Here is a 15,422-nt window from a genome sequence, read left to right as displayed (position 1 = left end):
CTCCCATAGCACTGGGATTATAGGTGTAAAACATTGTGTTATACCCCATACCATTTTTATTTGACTACTTAAATAATTAATTGAATATTTTTAAAAAGACTCCCAGCATCTCCTATGGTCTCGGAGACAAAAGTTCAATTTCCACACCAGGCCATCATCAATGAAGTCTAAACCCTAACAGCCCCAGCCCTTGCCTCTTTCCACCACATGCACTCCAGACATCTCCCATGTTGTACCTGGACACACTCTCTTTCTTCCACTGAGAACAACTCTTTTTCCCTGACTCTGCCTGGCAGCCACCACATTTCCTTTATGGCCAGCTTAAATGCTACTTCCCTGGGCTTCCACAAAGCTTGTCTCTGCCTCTTTATGTTCCCACAGAACTTAGTACAATCCTGTATTATAATACTTGTCACTTGGAATTGTCATTGTTTGCAGAAGAATTTCCTCTGCTGGGGTTTAGCTAGGCCTTATTCGTCTGGCACCCATCCCTAGCCTGTAGTAAATGATCAAGAAACATAGGACTGACTTCATGCAAATAGCACTGGAAACCCAAGGACTTACCTCCACGTTTCTCTTGCCGTTTTCAACAATACCGATGAGAAGAGTGGTTTATGATCACTGTCTCCAACTCTGCTTCTCCCTTCTTTCTTGAATCCACCCCAGTTGTTTATCTGCACCACTCTCCAAGAGCACCGGTGGCCTCCACGTTGTTTAACCCAGTGGTCAGGCATCTGTCCCCCTCTTCCGCAGTCAATCACTCCTCTGCCTGGTCAGATGCTTCTCTGGTGTTCTTTCCTATCTCATCTCATCAGTGGCTTCTCAGACTTCTTAATTCTCCCTCATCTCCCTAAACTCCTAATGTTAGATCATTTCAGAGCTTGGTCCTGGGGTCTCTTCCCTCTCTCTCTCTCTTGTTTTGTTTTGTTTTGAGACAGGGGTCTCACTGCATTGCCCTGGCTGGAATGCTGCAGCACCATCATAGCTCCCTGTAACCTCAACCTCCAGGATTCGAGTGATCCTCCCATCTCAGCCTCCCGAGTAGCTGGGACTACAGGTGCACAGCACAACACCCAGCTCTCTTCTTTCTTCTGTACTCACTTTCTTGGTTATCACATGGCATTAAGTGTTATCTCTATGTGGATTATCTCCAAACTTATGACTCCTGCCTGTTCTTCTCTCTTGAACCTAAGGCTCCTATGTGCAATTGTACACTCCACCTCTCCAGCCAGTTCAGCTGGGTTCCTGATCCTCGCCTCCCCAACACCTCTCCTCCAGCAGTCTTCCTCATTTCAGTGAATTGCAGCTCCCATCTTCTGGCTGCTCAGCTCAGACATCCTAAGTTAGCTTTGGGTTCTTTCTTATTCTTAATACCTCACCACCATCCATTGCCAAATTCTGTCATTCTACCTTCTACCTTCAACCTCTCTGCAGCCCTGGCTAGTCTCACCTGGACGATTTCAGCAGGCTCCCACCTGGCTTGTTCACTTTGGCCATTGTCACCTACAGTCAATCCTCAGCATGGCCTGATTGATCCCAAAAAATTCCAATCCAGGTCATATCACTCCTCTGTGCAAAACTCCAAAGGCTTCCATCACCCAATGGCCAATGAAGCCCCAGGTGATCTGGTCCCTACTTCCTCTCTGACACCCCATACTCCTTTTCTCTCTCTCCTGGACTCACCACCAGCTACCCTGGACTCCTTGCATTGTTCAGACAGGCCAGGCACCGTCCTGCTGAGCTGACCATTGTGCACATGGTCCCCTCAGCCTGCACTCTTCCCAAGGGATGCAGGACTCACTCCTCCACCACCCTCAAGTCTTCCCCAACCACCTTTATAATATTTGTAATTTACTTTAGAATGCTTCCGCACAATCAGTGAGATATCATGTATGTGCAGGTGCCAGCTCACTGAAGCTTTCATTCTAGAGCTGGTCAGCCAACATGCAATTGAGAATGCACAGTTCGGCTGGCCCTCTACCAAAAAAACCACCCTCCAAAAGCTGCAAAATCTTAAGAGTTTCTGTCATCTGCATCTCAAGCAACAACTAACACTTTGTTAATTAACACATTAAATTTTTAAAAAATCTTTATTGGTGAACTAGCAATATGATAGTAACACAGTGAAAGTTAAAATCCAGGTAAAATGAGAATTATTTTTTTAGATTGGCTCAAATAATTGGCTACAGTTATTTACAGTGCTGCCCCCACCCCCTTTTTTTTAGATGGAGTTTTGCTCTTGTTGCCTAGGCAATGGTGCAATCTTGGCTTGCTGCAACCTCCACCAACAGGGTTCAAGTTATTGTACTGCCTCAGCCTCCTGAGTAGCTGAGGTTACAGGCACATGCCACAATGCTCAAATAATTTTTGTATTTTTAGTAGAGACAAGATTTCACCATGTTGGTCAGACTAGTCTTGAACTCCTGACCTCAGATGATCCACCTGCCTCAGCCTCCCAGAGCGCTAGGATTACAGGCGTGAGCCATCACTCTCAGCCCAGACAACTCCTACTCTTACATAAACAGGGCATAAGAATTACACAAGGCTTGTAACCTGTGCTCATTTAGGGGACACTTGAGCCCTAATCTGCTCTGTGCCATCTGTTGGTTTGGAAGAATGTGGGGTTACATGATTGCAACTACAGGGCACAGACTCAAAAATGATGAGAATTCAGATGAGAATTCAGAACAGGTTGTGTGAACAATTTGGGGTCTGCTTTACTAATAGTCATTCGGTTAATTAATACACAAGCAGAATCCAGTTTGAGATATGCTTTTATTAGTTCCCGATAGTGATATTATGCTGAGTGGCTCATGATGTCACCTACCTCAAACTCCTTAGTGTCTACTATTATTTACTAAAAGCAACTTAAGAGTTGCACATACTGAAACTGGCTTAGGTCAAGTTCCCAAGACCTTGCTGTTAACAATTGGAATCATTTTCCCACATTCCCTACCCCTGTTTCACTTTGCTGTCAGCCTGTCACCATCTAACACACTGTATATGTCATTTTCTTGTGTTGTGGATTGTCTGTCTCTACCCACAGATGACGTAAGCTCCATGAGGTCAGGGATTTGTGTCTATATTTGTTTAGTTTGCTCAATACCAGGACCCAGTGCAAATAACAGTGCTTGGTGGAATAACAGTGCCTCAGCCAGGTCCGGTGCCTCATGTTCATAATCCCAGCACTTTGGGAGTCTGAGACAGAAGGATCACTTGAACCAAGGAATTTGAGACCAGCCTGGGCAATATAGCAAGACACCATCTCTACAAAAAAAGGAATAGCTGAGTATGGCGCTGCTTGTCAGTAGCCCTAGCTACTCAGAAGGCTGTGGGAGAATGGCTTGAGCACAGGAGTTTGAAGCTGCAGTGAGCTATACCACTGCACTACAGCGTGGGCGACAGAGTGAGACCTTGTCCCAAAGAAACAAAAACAAACAAAAAATATTGTCTGAGTATTTGTTAAATGAATGTGTAAAAGAAGATGAAGCATCACTGCAAGAGAACAGATGGAATGCTGAAAACATTGAAAGGCAATTCCTTGGCTGGAAAATCAAGAAAACAGAAGAATGTGGTCATGTCACAGAACAAAGATGACCAGTGCAGTCTCGGTTACAGACACAAAACTATTGTTTGCCCAGCAAGGAGAGTCACGTCCTTTAAGAAAAGTCAGTGAGTTTCCCTGAACTGAAAGTGAAAGGGCAGACATAATGTGGAAAAGAAGTTTTGTCCAAATTTCCGATTGATTCAGAAGTGAAGTTTAAAGTCTCTCTTGAGATGGGTTCCTACTTCTGTTTTGCATCACTGAGGTGTGGGGCAATTCTCAAACTGATGCGGGATTTACATACGGCTCCGGGGAGCATGCTGGGGATAACACTGAGGGCAGATTTGTAAATGTGTGCTCCAAGCTGGGCAAAATCTTCCTTGAACTATCCCAAGAGGCCCTGGAAAAGAGTAACTGGGGCAGAGAAAACAGTGTGAACCAAAGCATTCAGGAGATAAAATAGAGAACGCAGCAAGGAAGACACGTGGTTCAAGGGAGTTGAGCAAGGAGTGATTCCAGATGGGTGGGGAGAGATGTTAGGAAGGGAGGTCAAGGTCCCACAGTAGAACTTGGGAGGCAAGAGATGGCTCTAAAACATTTGCAATCAGGGAACAGAATTGGAGCTGTGGAACTGAGGGCAAGAGGGCTGGTTTGGAGGCTGGTGGTATTCCAGGTGAGAGGTAGTAAAAGCCTAGACTCAGAGCCAGTAGACAGATAAGCCAGCTGCCAGGGAGAGGGTCAAAGAAGAGGGCAGGAGGAGTCACAGATGGCTCTGAGACAGGCCCTGGTCAATCTGAAGTTCACAGATACGTGTGCTTCTCCACGCTGTCACTCTCCCAGGTGGTAAGGCTGTGGCTCAGCCAGGAAGCATGCTAGACTTCACAGGGGCAGGTTGGTGGCCTGGAGGGATTAACCTGGTTTGTATTAGCTGGCCACTGGCTGGAAGGAGAGGGAAGGAAGGGCAGGAATTACAAATCCCAGTGGCCAGTGTAACCGGCTCCAACACTGGGTGTCACTCTGGGGGTAGAGAACCTGGTGGTTCGGCCCCCCTCATTTCGGAGGTGGGAATTCAATGAGCAGCATTTAATTCCCCCAGGAAAGTCCTGACCACCAGACCCAGCCAAGGAAATAAGATACAGGCAGCAAGAACCCAGGCCCAGAGGGGATGGAACAGAAATTAGAAAATCATAGTGAAAGGTCAGGCCTGGGCAGACCCAGTGTAAGACTACCAGACCCATGCAGGGTTTAGCAGCTGGTGGGGGAAGAGCTCCAGGCACCCAGCCAGGCTTGGCTAAGGAGCAGTGGGGCTAAGTGCCTTCATGGACAAATGATAGAAGGCTGAGAAGCCCACTTCCAATCCCACATTCCCTTCCCCACTCCCTGCAAAGTTTCATGCAGATGCTTGGGCTATGGAATGGCCAATGATGACTTACCTTGGTCTATGTCCTGTTGTTTCGGGAGGAACAGATGCTTCCGAGTCCACAGCACCCGAACAACTCCAGCACAGCTGCCTCTGCCAAGCACAATGGGCTTGCTCCTCTGTCACCTCTTCCTTTTTATGCACCTTCTGGAGAAGGTGGAATCCAGGCATTAAAGGGTAGGAGAAGGCAAGACATGGAGGCCAGGGAGAATATGGCCACCAGCAGGGCAGCTTGCCCCAGGCAGTTCTGGGTCAAACACGGGCAGCTGCCCCTTGCCTGGCTGACTCTTCTCCACTCTTCCATCATTATTCTCTCAGAAGGTGCTACTGCCCAAAGTCCCCCAGATGCTACACTCCCCCAGCCCTGAGCCCTGGACCTCAAGGAAGCCCCCACTCTTAGCGGCACAGAGCCACAGGGGAGTTGTGTGGATGGCGCTTGGTGCACTGATTCCAGTAGCTCTGCAACCTCCTTCAGAGAGAGAAGCTCCTTTACTATCTTCAGGGACATCCTCCACACACTGCCTTCTAGAGCAAGGAGGGCCATGTTCTCCCAACTAACCTGGAAATCTCCCTCTTCTCCACCTTCTTCAACTGCTCTTAGCAATTGTTTCTGACTCTGCTGACAAATAAACAGGTCACCTTACCCGGCCTGGGGAATTGCTAATGACTGGAATCCAACAGCTAGTTCAAGTGGCATTTGCCTTGGCCCCAATTCAAGGCTGGAGGGCTCCTATTTCAGGCTGCAGCCCCTCTGGTTTCCTCACTAGACTTCTGATCCATCCCCTGCTTATCTTGGGACGTGTACCTTTGGGGGATGGAGGGCCCCAGTCCTCCCTCAACCCCAAGCCCAGCAAGGTAAGGAGCTGATGCTGTGGGAAAGGTCTGGGAGTGGTGAGACCAAGCAGGAAGCTGGCTCAGCCTGCAGGAACCTGGAAGAGATGAGGGCCCCGGGAGACTGAGCTCTTCCCTAGAGATTCGAAGATGTCATGAGATGGGCACAAGCAACTGACCCAGGAGATGATTGCTTCCCTTACCAGAAATAGATGCATCTGTCTGATCCCTGAATAAGTAAGTCCTTGGAGACCTCAGAGAAGTGAAGATAAGAGTCAAGATAAGAGAACTGAGAATTGAGCCAGACACCATGCCAGGCTGTCTTATGTCATTTCACTGAATCCTCAGGCTTACCCTCAGGTGGTCTATTTTGTCTCCATTTCAAGGCAGAGAAAAAGTGGAGATCAGAGACATTAAGTAACTGACCTAAGGACACATAGCTGGAAAGGCCAGAGCTAAAGTCTGAACCCAGCCGTGGCTGACTCTAGAATATCTAGTGAAGCCCTTGTCAGCCTGGGCTTACTCTGTCTACTGCACAGAACTGCCTTCTGGTAAGAATATAAGAAATAAGAGTGTTTCCGGGTTCAAGCCTCTTTCTGGGAAAATAGCAACAGTTCTGTTATGTCCTCCTCCAAATTCATATATAGAAGCCCTAAGTCCCGGTATTTCAGAATTCTATGTGTTTGGAGATCAAGTCTTTAAAGAGATAATTTTTTAAAAAATAGAGATGGGGTTTCACCATATTGGCCAGAATGGTCTTGGTCTCCTGACCTCATGATCCACCCACCTCGGCCTCCCAAAGTGTTGGGATTATAGGCATGAGCCACCACACCCGGCAAAAGAGATAATTAAGTTAAAAAGAAGTCATTAGGATGATCCCTCCTCTGACTGGTGTCCTTACAAGAGAAAAATTAAGACACAGACAGAGGACCAGAGAGAAGACAGCCATCTACAAGCCAAGGAGAGGGGACTCAGAAGAAACTAATCCTGTGACATCTTGATCTTGGACTTCTAGCCTCCAGGACTGTAAGAAAATGAATTTCTGGTGTTTCGTTTTGTTTTGTTGAGACAGAGTTTTGCTCTTGTTGCCCAGACTGGAGTGTGATGGTGCAATCTCAGCTCACTTCAACCTCTGCCTTCCCGGTTCAAGTGATTCGCCTGCCCCAGCCTCCCAGGTTGCTGGGATTACAGGTGCTCACCACCACACCCAGCTAATTTCTGTATTTTTAGTAGAGACAGGGTTTTACCTTGTTGGCCAGGCTGGTCTTGAGCTCTTGGCCTCAGGCAACCCACCTGTCTTAGCCTTCCAAAGTGCTGGGATTACAGGCATGAGCCACTGCAGCTGGCCTATATTTCTGTTTAAGCCACACAGTCTGTGGTACTTCACAAGGGCAGACCTAGTAGACTAATATGAGTTCCCTTACTGGGGGTTCTTTGCTGTCTAGTCCACAATCTTGAAGAGTGAGATGGAATGTTTGTCAGTATCCAAGAACAGATCTTACAGTGCTTGCTGGGCAGAAACCATGTGCAGGGGTTGTAAGGTGAGTTAGCTGCGATATTTAGGAATACTTAATTCTGTTGTAAAAAATAAGAAAAACTGACTGGGTGTGGTGGCTCATGCCTATAATCCCAGCACTTTGGGAGGCCAAGGCAGATGGAATCACCTGAGACTGGGAGCTCAAGACCAGCCTAACCAACATGGAGGAACCCCTGCCTCTACTAAAAATACAAAAAAAAAAAAAAAAAGCCAGGCCTGGTGGTGTATGCCTGTAATCCCAGCTACCTGGGAGGCTGAGGCAGGAGAATCACTAGAACCTGGGAGGTGGAGGTTGTGGCAAGCTGAGATCGCACCATTGCACTCCAGCCTGGGCAACAAGAGGGAAACTCCATCTCAAAAAAATAAAATAAAACAAAATAAGAAAAACTAATGTTAGCCATAGAAATAAATAGAATATTTGAGTAGTATACATAGATTTTTAAAAAGGATGAAATTTGTGGTCTCTCAAAAAGTTAAGCAGAATTACCATAGGATCCAGCAATTCCACTGCTAGGTGTACACTCTCAAAAACATGAAAGCAGGGACTCAAATGGATACCTGAACATCCATGTTTACAGCATCTCTCAGAATAGCCAAAGGAAGGAAATCACTCAAATGTTCATCAACAAATGAGTGAATTAAAAACTACATGGTACACACAGATGATGGAATATTACTCAGCCCTAAAATGGAATAAAATTTTGATACGTGCTACAACATGGGTGAACTTGGGGACATTATGCCAAGTATTGAAATAAGCCAGACACAGAAGGACAAATCCTGTATGATTTTACTTATATGAGGTACCCGGAATAGGCAAATTCACAGAGACAAAGTAGAATCAAGGTTACCAGGGGCTAAGGAGAGGGGGATGGGGAGTTAGTGTTTAATGCACCCAGAGTTTTTAGTCTGGGGTGATGCGAAAGTTCTGGAAATGGACAGTGGTGTGGGTTGCACGACATTGTGAATGCCCTTAATGCCACTGGATTATGCTCAAACACCGTTAAAACAGAAAAGCTGATGTTCTGTGTGTTATATCACAATTCTTAAAAAAGAATGAAACAAATAAGAATGTTGTTTACGTTACAGGAAAGGGGTCCCAATCCAGACCCCAAGAGATGGTTCTTGGATCTTGCGCAAAAAAGAATTCAGGGCAAGTTCTTAAAGTGAAAGCAAATTTGTTAAGGAAGTGAAGGAATAAAAGAATGGCTGCTCAGTAAGTAGAGCAGCCCCGAGGGTTGCCAATTGCCCATTTTTATGGCGATTTCTTGATCATATGCTAAACAAGGGGTGGATTATACATGCCTCCCCTTTTTAGACCAGATAGGGTAACTTCCACATGTCGCCATAGCATTTGTAAACTGTCATGGTGCTGGTGGGAGTGTAGCAGTGAGGACGATCAAAGGTCTTTCTCATGGCCATTTTGGTTTTGGTGTGGTTTAGCTGGCTTTGTTATTGCAACCTGTTTCGTGAGCAAGATCTTTATGACCTGTATTTTATGCTGACCTCCTATCTCATTCTGGGACTTAGAATACCTTAACCATCTGGGAATGCAGCCCATTTCAGTCAGCCTCCTTTTACCCAGCTCCGATTTAAGATGGAGTTGCTCTGGTTCACACACTTCTGACACTTATAGTCAGAAAAAAGATGGACGGGCCAAGTCACAACGTGTGGATTATGCCACCTCTATATGACAAACACATCATCTCTGAATCAGCCATGATTGGTTACGCTATATTAATCCCATCTGTTCCCGCATGGGCTTTGTCTAGAAACACAGAGAAAAGCCCTTTATCGGCCAGGCATACTTGCCCCTTCATCTCTCTGGTAGAGCAAGATCGTTTTGGCTTCTTGCAGCTTTCTTTGCAGAGCCTCCTTGTTCTGAAGTAACTACTCCATGAGCTTGGAAGGTTGATGTAGCAGAGAACACCTGTCACATGAACACCAAGTCACTGAGGATTGAGTCACGTGTCCTGCCATCCGCTTGCACCCTAAGCCAAGTGGGTGAACCTATCTCACATCTTTCCCCTTGAAAATACTGGATATTTTCAGCTGATTCAATAAACCTTGCGATATGAGTGACTTAATTGGGTCAGAGATCCTTTCTGTTCCACGACTCCTGGGGTGGCTTGCCCAGTTGCATAATTGGAAACTACCATTGTTTCAAAGAAATTGTTCACGTAGTGTCAGCGAAAAGACCAGCACTGTGCTGAAAAGAGTAAGATATAGATGTGAAAAGAAGGAAGGGTGAGAGAAAACTGAAAGAGGGAAGGAGCACCTCTCTGCTTGGATAAATGGGGCTGACATCTAGGTGAATCAAGGAGACAGGGAGGATGGGGGGTGGAGCGGTCCAGGTGGATGGAAAGCAACAGAGAGAGCCCAGGAGCCTTTCCTGTTCTCTTGATCGACAGGCAAACACCTGGACTAACAGCTGGGCCCACTGAGCAGCCCAGCCTGATGGCAGAAAGACCCACCTGCGCATTTCCGTGCACCTGGAGTTTTGCCAACTGCATGTCCGTGGAGAAAACAATGTATAAAATCAGAAATGCCGCCCCACTGACACCTCTCAGCTTAAAAAAAAATCTAAGAGAAAGGAATAATAATACATTTTTTGAAAATGTTCCCAATGATGAGCCTAGGTGTTAATAACATTCCCAGTGACAAGATGTGAAAAGCAACGGTCAGAAACATACTCGAAGTTCCCCAGCTGCTAAAACAGTGGCTCTGGCATCAAAACCCACATCAGTCTGGCTACAGACCTTGTGTGCTTTTTCAGTGCAACGAACTACACCCAGGTCTGCAGAAGGTAAAACTCAGATTCAAGGCAGGGGCATCCAGACAGTCCTTGGAAAAGGGACTGTGGGCTTCTGGAAGAGAAGACAGATCTCGTCACATGGTTACTAGATGGAGAGTTTTGCGACTGTGCAACAGAAAGACACACAGCATTGTGAGTCCAGGGGAGGAGATAGAGAAATAGATTGAAAATGGAGTTGGTGGGGTGCTAATGAGTTAACCTCCTGTAAATGGGCTGAATAGCAGGATGTAATTACCCTCTGCTTAAAGGGGACCCTCAGTGGGTCAACTCTTGAGGATGATTAAGCTAATTCCAATGGAAAAGATAGAGACTATAATTCTTTTCTGCAAAAGAAACAGCACATTTTGCTGTCTTATTTTTGTATTACTGATTCCAGATAGCCCAAATAATTGTTTTAAAAATTAGATTACATAAATGAAATCAGTCAGGCACAGAAAGATAAATACTGCATGTCCTCATTCATATGTGGGAGCTAAAAAAAAACCGCTGAGCTCATAGAAGTAGACAGTGGAGTTGTGATTATTATAGGGAGAGGGAGATGAGGGAGAGATTGCTTAAAGAATATAAAAATGCTGTCAGATAGGATGAATAAGTTCTTGTGTTCTACAGAGCCATTGGGTGAATATAGTTAACAACAATTTATTGTATATTTTGAAAGAGCTACAAGAGAGGATTTTGAGTGTTCCCAAGACAAAAAAATGATCAACATTTGAGGTGATGGATATGCTAATTACCTGATTTGATCATTACACAAGGTAGATAGATGCAGGTATGAAAATATCACTCTGTATTCCATAAATATGTATGATTATTATTTATAATCTAAATACAACAGGAACAGAAATTTAAAAGTTTAAAAAACTAGACTCATAGGAGTTAGATTACATGGAGGAGAGACGAGCAGCTCCATGGTGCAGGATGACCAAGGCATCCATGGGTGCTCGGGCAGGTGGGGCTACAGCTCTGCAGGTATCATCTCAGAATGGCAAATGATTGAGAAGCGTGGGGTGAGGTGGGGGTCCTTTGACTCCTCCTCACCTCTGCTCCTCCCTTTCTTCCATTCCAGGGCTGGTAATCTGAATGTCCCATCCAGTGGGGAAAGGGTGTTCACGCCTTGACTACAGAAAACCATTATTTCAACTGAAGTGAGTTGACCAATTTCATACAGTATCAAAGGCCGTTTGCTTTTAGCTAAGGTGGATATTTCTTATTTAGAAATGGTTGATTCTCGGCCTTTTCCTTTGGTCTACCAGAAAACTCAGAAGGAAGGACTTTAGGGTTTCTGAAGGATTCCAGGTTTTCTAAAGTCACTGATTAGCTGGAGGAGACCTGCTCACCATCCAATCAAAGCTTAAGCTGAAAGCTCTGACACCTTTCTTTGCACTGCCCAGCACCTGGTCAGCAACGATGTGGTTACAAGAAGAACTAACTGACCATTAGACAAAAAGTCCTCCATGAGGCCAAGATGTGGAAGTGAAAAATAGGTTACCCGCTGGAACAGCAGGACACACTCCCCATGCTCACTGGGCAGGAAGACTGCCCAGGACCTCCAACAGGATTAGTGTGGAGACATCAGTGGATGATGATGGCCTGGGGCACTGGGAGCAAACAGGTGTCACTACAGAGAGCCTTTATCACTTTGTCTCACTTATTGTTTTGTCAGTGAAGATATAAGTCCCAGATTTTCTCTGATAGACTTGATTTCAGGTTGTCTTACTGTTTTCAGTAAAAGAAGATTTAGTAGACACATAAATAAATGTGATTTTTATGCCTCCTTCGTGGTAAGAATTTTTATACAAGTAATTTCACAAGTCCAAAAGACATCTTTTCTGATCATGTACTCCAACATGGGCATGGAAAGTACAGTCACCATTGAAGCCTTGGAAAGGTGTTTTCGACACTTTGTTGTCCTGAAAACAGTAAATAATAAAATGTAAACAATAATTACATTATTTTCCTTTGTTTTACAGTTGGTAAAATCAAAGTACAGAACAACCGACTTGCTTAAGATGGCTTGGAAAGAGTTGGGTCCTGACCTAGGGCAGCCACCATCTAGGTCGGTTCCTTGTCCATTGCACGGATTTGCTACAGAGCTTTTGCATCATCTTAGCTCCCTTGTAGTTTCCGACCAATCGCTCATCTATTTTTAGCAGGCAAACCCACTGGGGAAGAGAGATGCTAGCAAATGGAAGGAAAAGAATACAAGGCACAAGGGCAGAATGAATGTCAGAGGTGAGATAACAGTTTTAAAAAAAGAAGAGGAACCTGCAAGAGAAGTCAAGGACACTCAAGGATAACATTTAAGTAGATGAAATGAACTTTATTCGTGATGGCCTTTTCCTCCGTTTCCCTAACCCCACAACACGGTTCGATCCCTTTCTCTTCTGAATCTTCCTGGGATGCTGCTTGTTCTCTAATGACATGTGTTAGATCCTGCTCTACGGCAATGTACAGTGGCAATCACACCCTGACTAGACCAATGAGACTGTCAGCTTTTTGAAAACAGAGTGAGCGTTTTGAGCAAATTTGTTCTCCTCGTACCCCTTCCCAAGTTTAGCACATTTGTTGAATGAATAAGAGAATCTGGACAGCTAGAGTGACACCAAAAGACCAAGGACCAAGGTTTTGTTTTTGGTTTTGTTTTGTTTTGATGGAGTCTCGCTCTCTCGCTCTGTTGTCCAGGCAGGAATGCAGTGACCCAATCTTGACTCACTGCAATCTCTGTCTCTCGGAGTCAAGAGATTCTTTTGCCTCAGCCTCCCTAGTAGCTGGGACTACAGGCACCCACCACCATGCCTGGCTAATTTTTGTATTTTTAATAGAGATGGGGTTTTATCATGTTGGCCAGGCTGGTCTCAAACTCCTGACCTCAAGAGATCCACCAGCCTCCCAAAGTGCTGGGGGATTACAGGCGTGAGCCACCATGCCCAGTCTCCAAGTTCATTTTTATCCTGTTTGAAGAAGGGTTTCTTTCCAAAAATTGTTTCTGAAATTTTGAAGATGTTTATCAAAATGCTTGGGACATTAGCACTTGACTAAACAAATAAATAAAAACTATGAACTCTGCTCTCCATGAGTTTATATTCTAAAGCAGGGACAGGGAGGAGCTAAAGATCGTCCTTTACCTATGCCATTATAGTGTGGTTGGCTCTTCAGAGGGTGAGATGAGAAACCTAGTGAAATGGGCTTGGAGCTGACAAGGCTTCTTCTGCTCAGAATCATACAGGGTTGGAAATAGACCAGAACTGAGAAACCATCCTGCCAAAACTCTTCATTTTGCAGGCAAAGAAAGTGAGGCCAAAGGAGACTGTCTTGCCCAAGGCCTCCAAGCTAGATGGTGGCATAGCTTAGATTGCATAGGTTTAAGATAAAATAGTAAATGAAGCAATGCATTAAAACCTTTCTGCAGAGACCCTCGGTTAGAAACTTAGCCTTTTATTTAATTTATTTTTATTTATTTATTTAGAGATGGAGTTTTGCTCTTGTCACCCCTCTGGAGTGCAGTGGTACAATCTCAGGTCTCTGCAACTTCGGCCCCCCAGGTTCAAGTGATTCTCCTGCCTCAGCCTCCAGAGTAGCTAGGATTACAGGTGCACACCGCTAAGCCCACCACCACACCAGTTAATTTTGTATTTTTACTAGAAATGGGGTTTCATCATGTTGGCCAGGCTGGTCTTGAACTCCTGACCTCAGGTGATTTGCCTGCTTTTGCCTTCCAAAATTCTGGGATTACAGGTATGAGCCACCTTGCCTGGCTGAAAGTTCACCTTTTAAATCATTAATAAGTGCTAGACCATCAAGCAGAGAAAACAAATGAAGATCTGGGACAAAGTCAGGACCAAAAAAAAAATCCTCAGGCTATGACTTTGAGGGTTTCTGGTTACGTTGTTTGAATGTTGAAGGCTTTCCTTCACTTTCAGTCCTGACTTGATGGGTAGAGGTAGGTAGGGAAGGACAGATATTTCTCAATTCCATTACTAAATATTGCCTATGGAACATACTGTGTAGACCACAAGCTTCTCTGCTTTCAGGAGCAGGAGAGGGTCTCCCAGTTCTTTTGAGCCTTCCCACTACCAGGGGGTGAGCTCCTGAATCAGTTTTCTAAGAAACCTAACCAACAGATCTGTGCAAAATAGATTATTCCTGCTCCTGTTCCATGTAATAGCAAGGCTCCCTCTTTGCTCAGGAAAGGAGAAGCCACAGGACTTTTCTTTCCATTGCCACCTTAATTAATTCATTAATGATTTTTCAGGCAAGTTTTATTCAGGCACTTTGGGACAGGGCAGTGAGTCAGAGGTTGGCATCAAAACCAGAATAGAAGCTGTACTTCTCTCTGGGGATTCTACTCTGGGCTTTAGATACCCAGATCATACAACTTCTTAATTGGAAAGAAATGTTCTTAAACAAGAGCAGGGGTTTTGCTGGAGCCTGACAGTGACTAATAAGGTCGGTCTAAGGACTGTCTGATGAAAGAGAAGCTGGATTTACTTGTCACAGTGAATTTCTAAAAGTTTTTTCACCCCGAGGTTTACTGCTGAATATAAATAAAAGACCCCTCCTTGGACAATCCCGTCCCAATTCCTGCAAATATGCCTTAGTTAATTAAATTAACTTTGAAATGACATTCCATGTCTTGCTCCCAAATGCCTTTGTTTTCTCCAAGATCTGCTTATTGACAAGCTGTTTCACAAGGTTCCTGTTTGAACTGGTTATATTGCATCCACAGGCTGCAAACAAATCGGAGACAGGTTTTTTGTTTGTTTGTTTGTTTGTTTTGTGTTGTTGTTATTGTTTTTTCTGAGACGGAATACCCCTCTGTTGCTCAGGCTGTAGTGCAGTGGCGTGATATCGACTCACTGCAACTTCCGCCTGCCGGGTTCAAGAGATTCTCCTGCCTAAGCCTCCTGAGTAGCTGGGGTCACAGGCGCCTGCCACGACGCCCGGCTAATTTTTTTTGTATTTTTAGTACAGACGGGGTTTCACCACGTTGGCCAGGCTGCGGAAGACAGGTTTTATCATCATCTCTACAGCCGGCATGGAGTAGCCCTCACATTGTACTCATTTGACTGTGAACCAAATGGCTTACAAACATACAATTAAAAATATATCTATCTAGAGTGTTTAGACAGTATCCCGATAAACACAACATGGTAATTTAAATCTCCTTTGCTGAAATTCACACAACTAAAGGCTAATTCCTGAGTTGGCAATGTGGTGCCGAGGGGATTTTAAAAATTAGTCTTTTAAAAAATCAGTCCTTAGTTTTCTCAATTAA

This window comes from Callithrix jacchus, chromosome 13, assembly GCF_049354715.1.
Source record: "Callithrix jacchus isolate 240 chromosome 13, calJac240_pri, whole genome shotgun sequence".
Lineage (NCBI taxonomy): Eukaryota > Metazoa > Chordata > Mammalia > Primates > Cebidae > Callithrix > Callithrix jacchus.
This window is presented reverse-complemented; position numbering follows the sequence as displayed.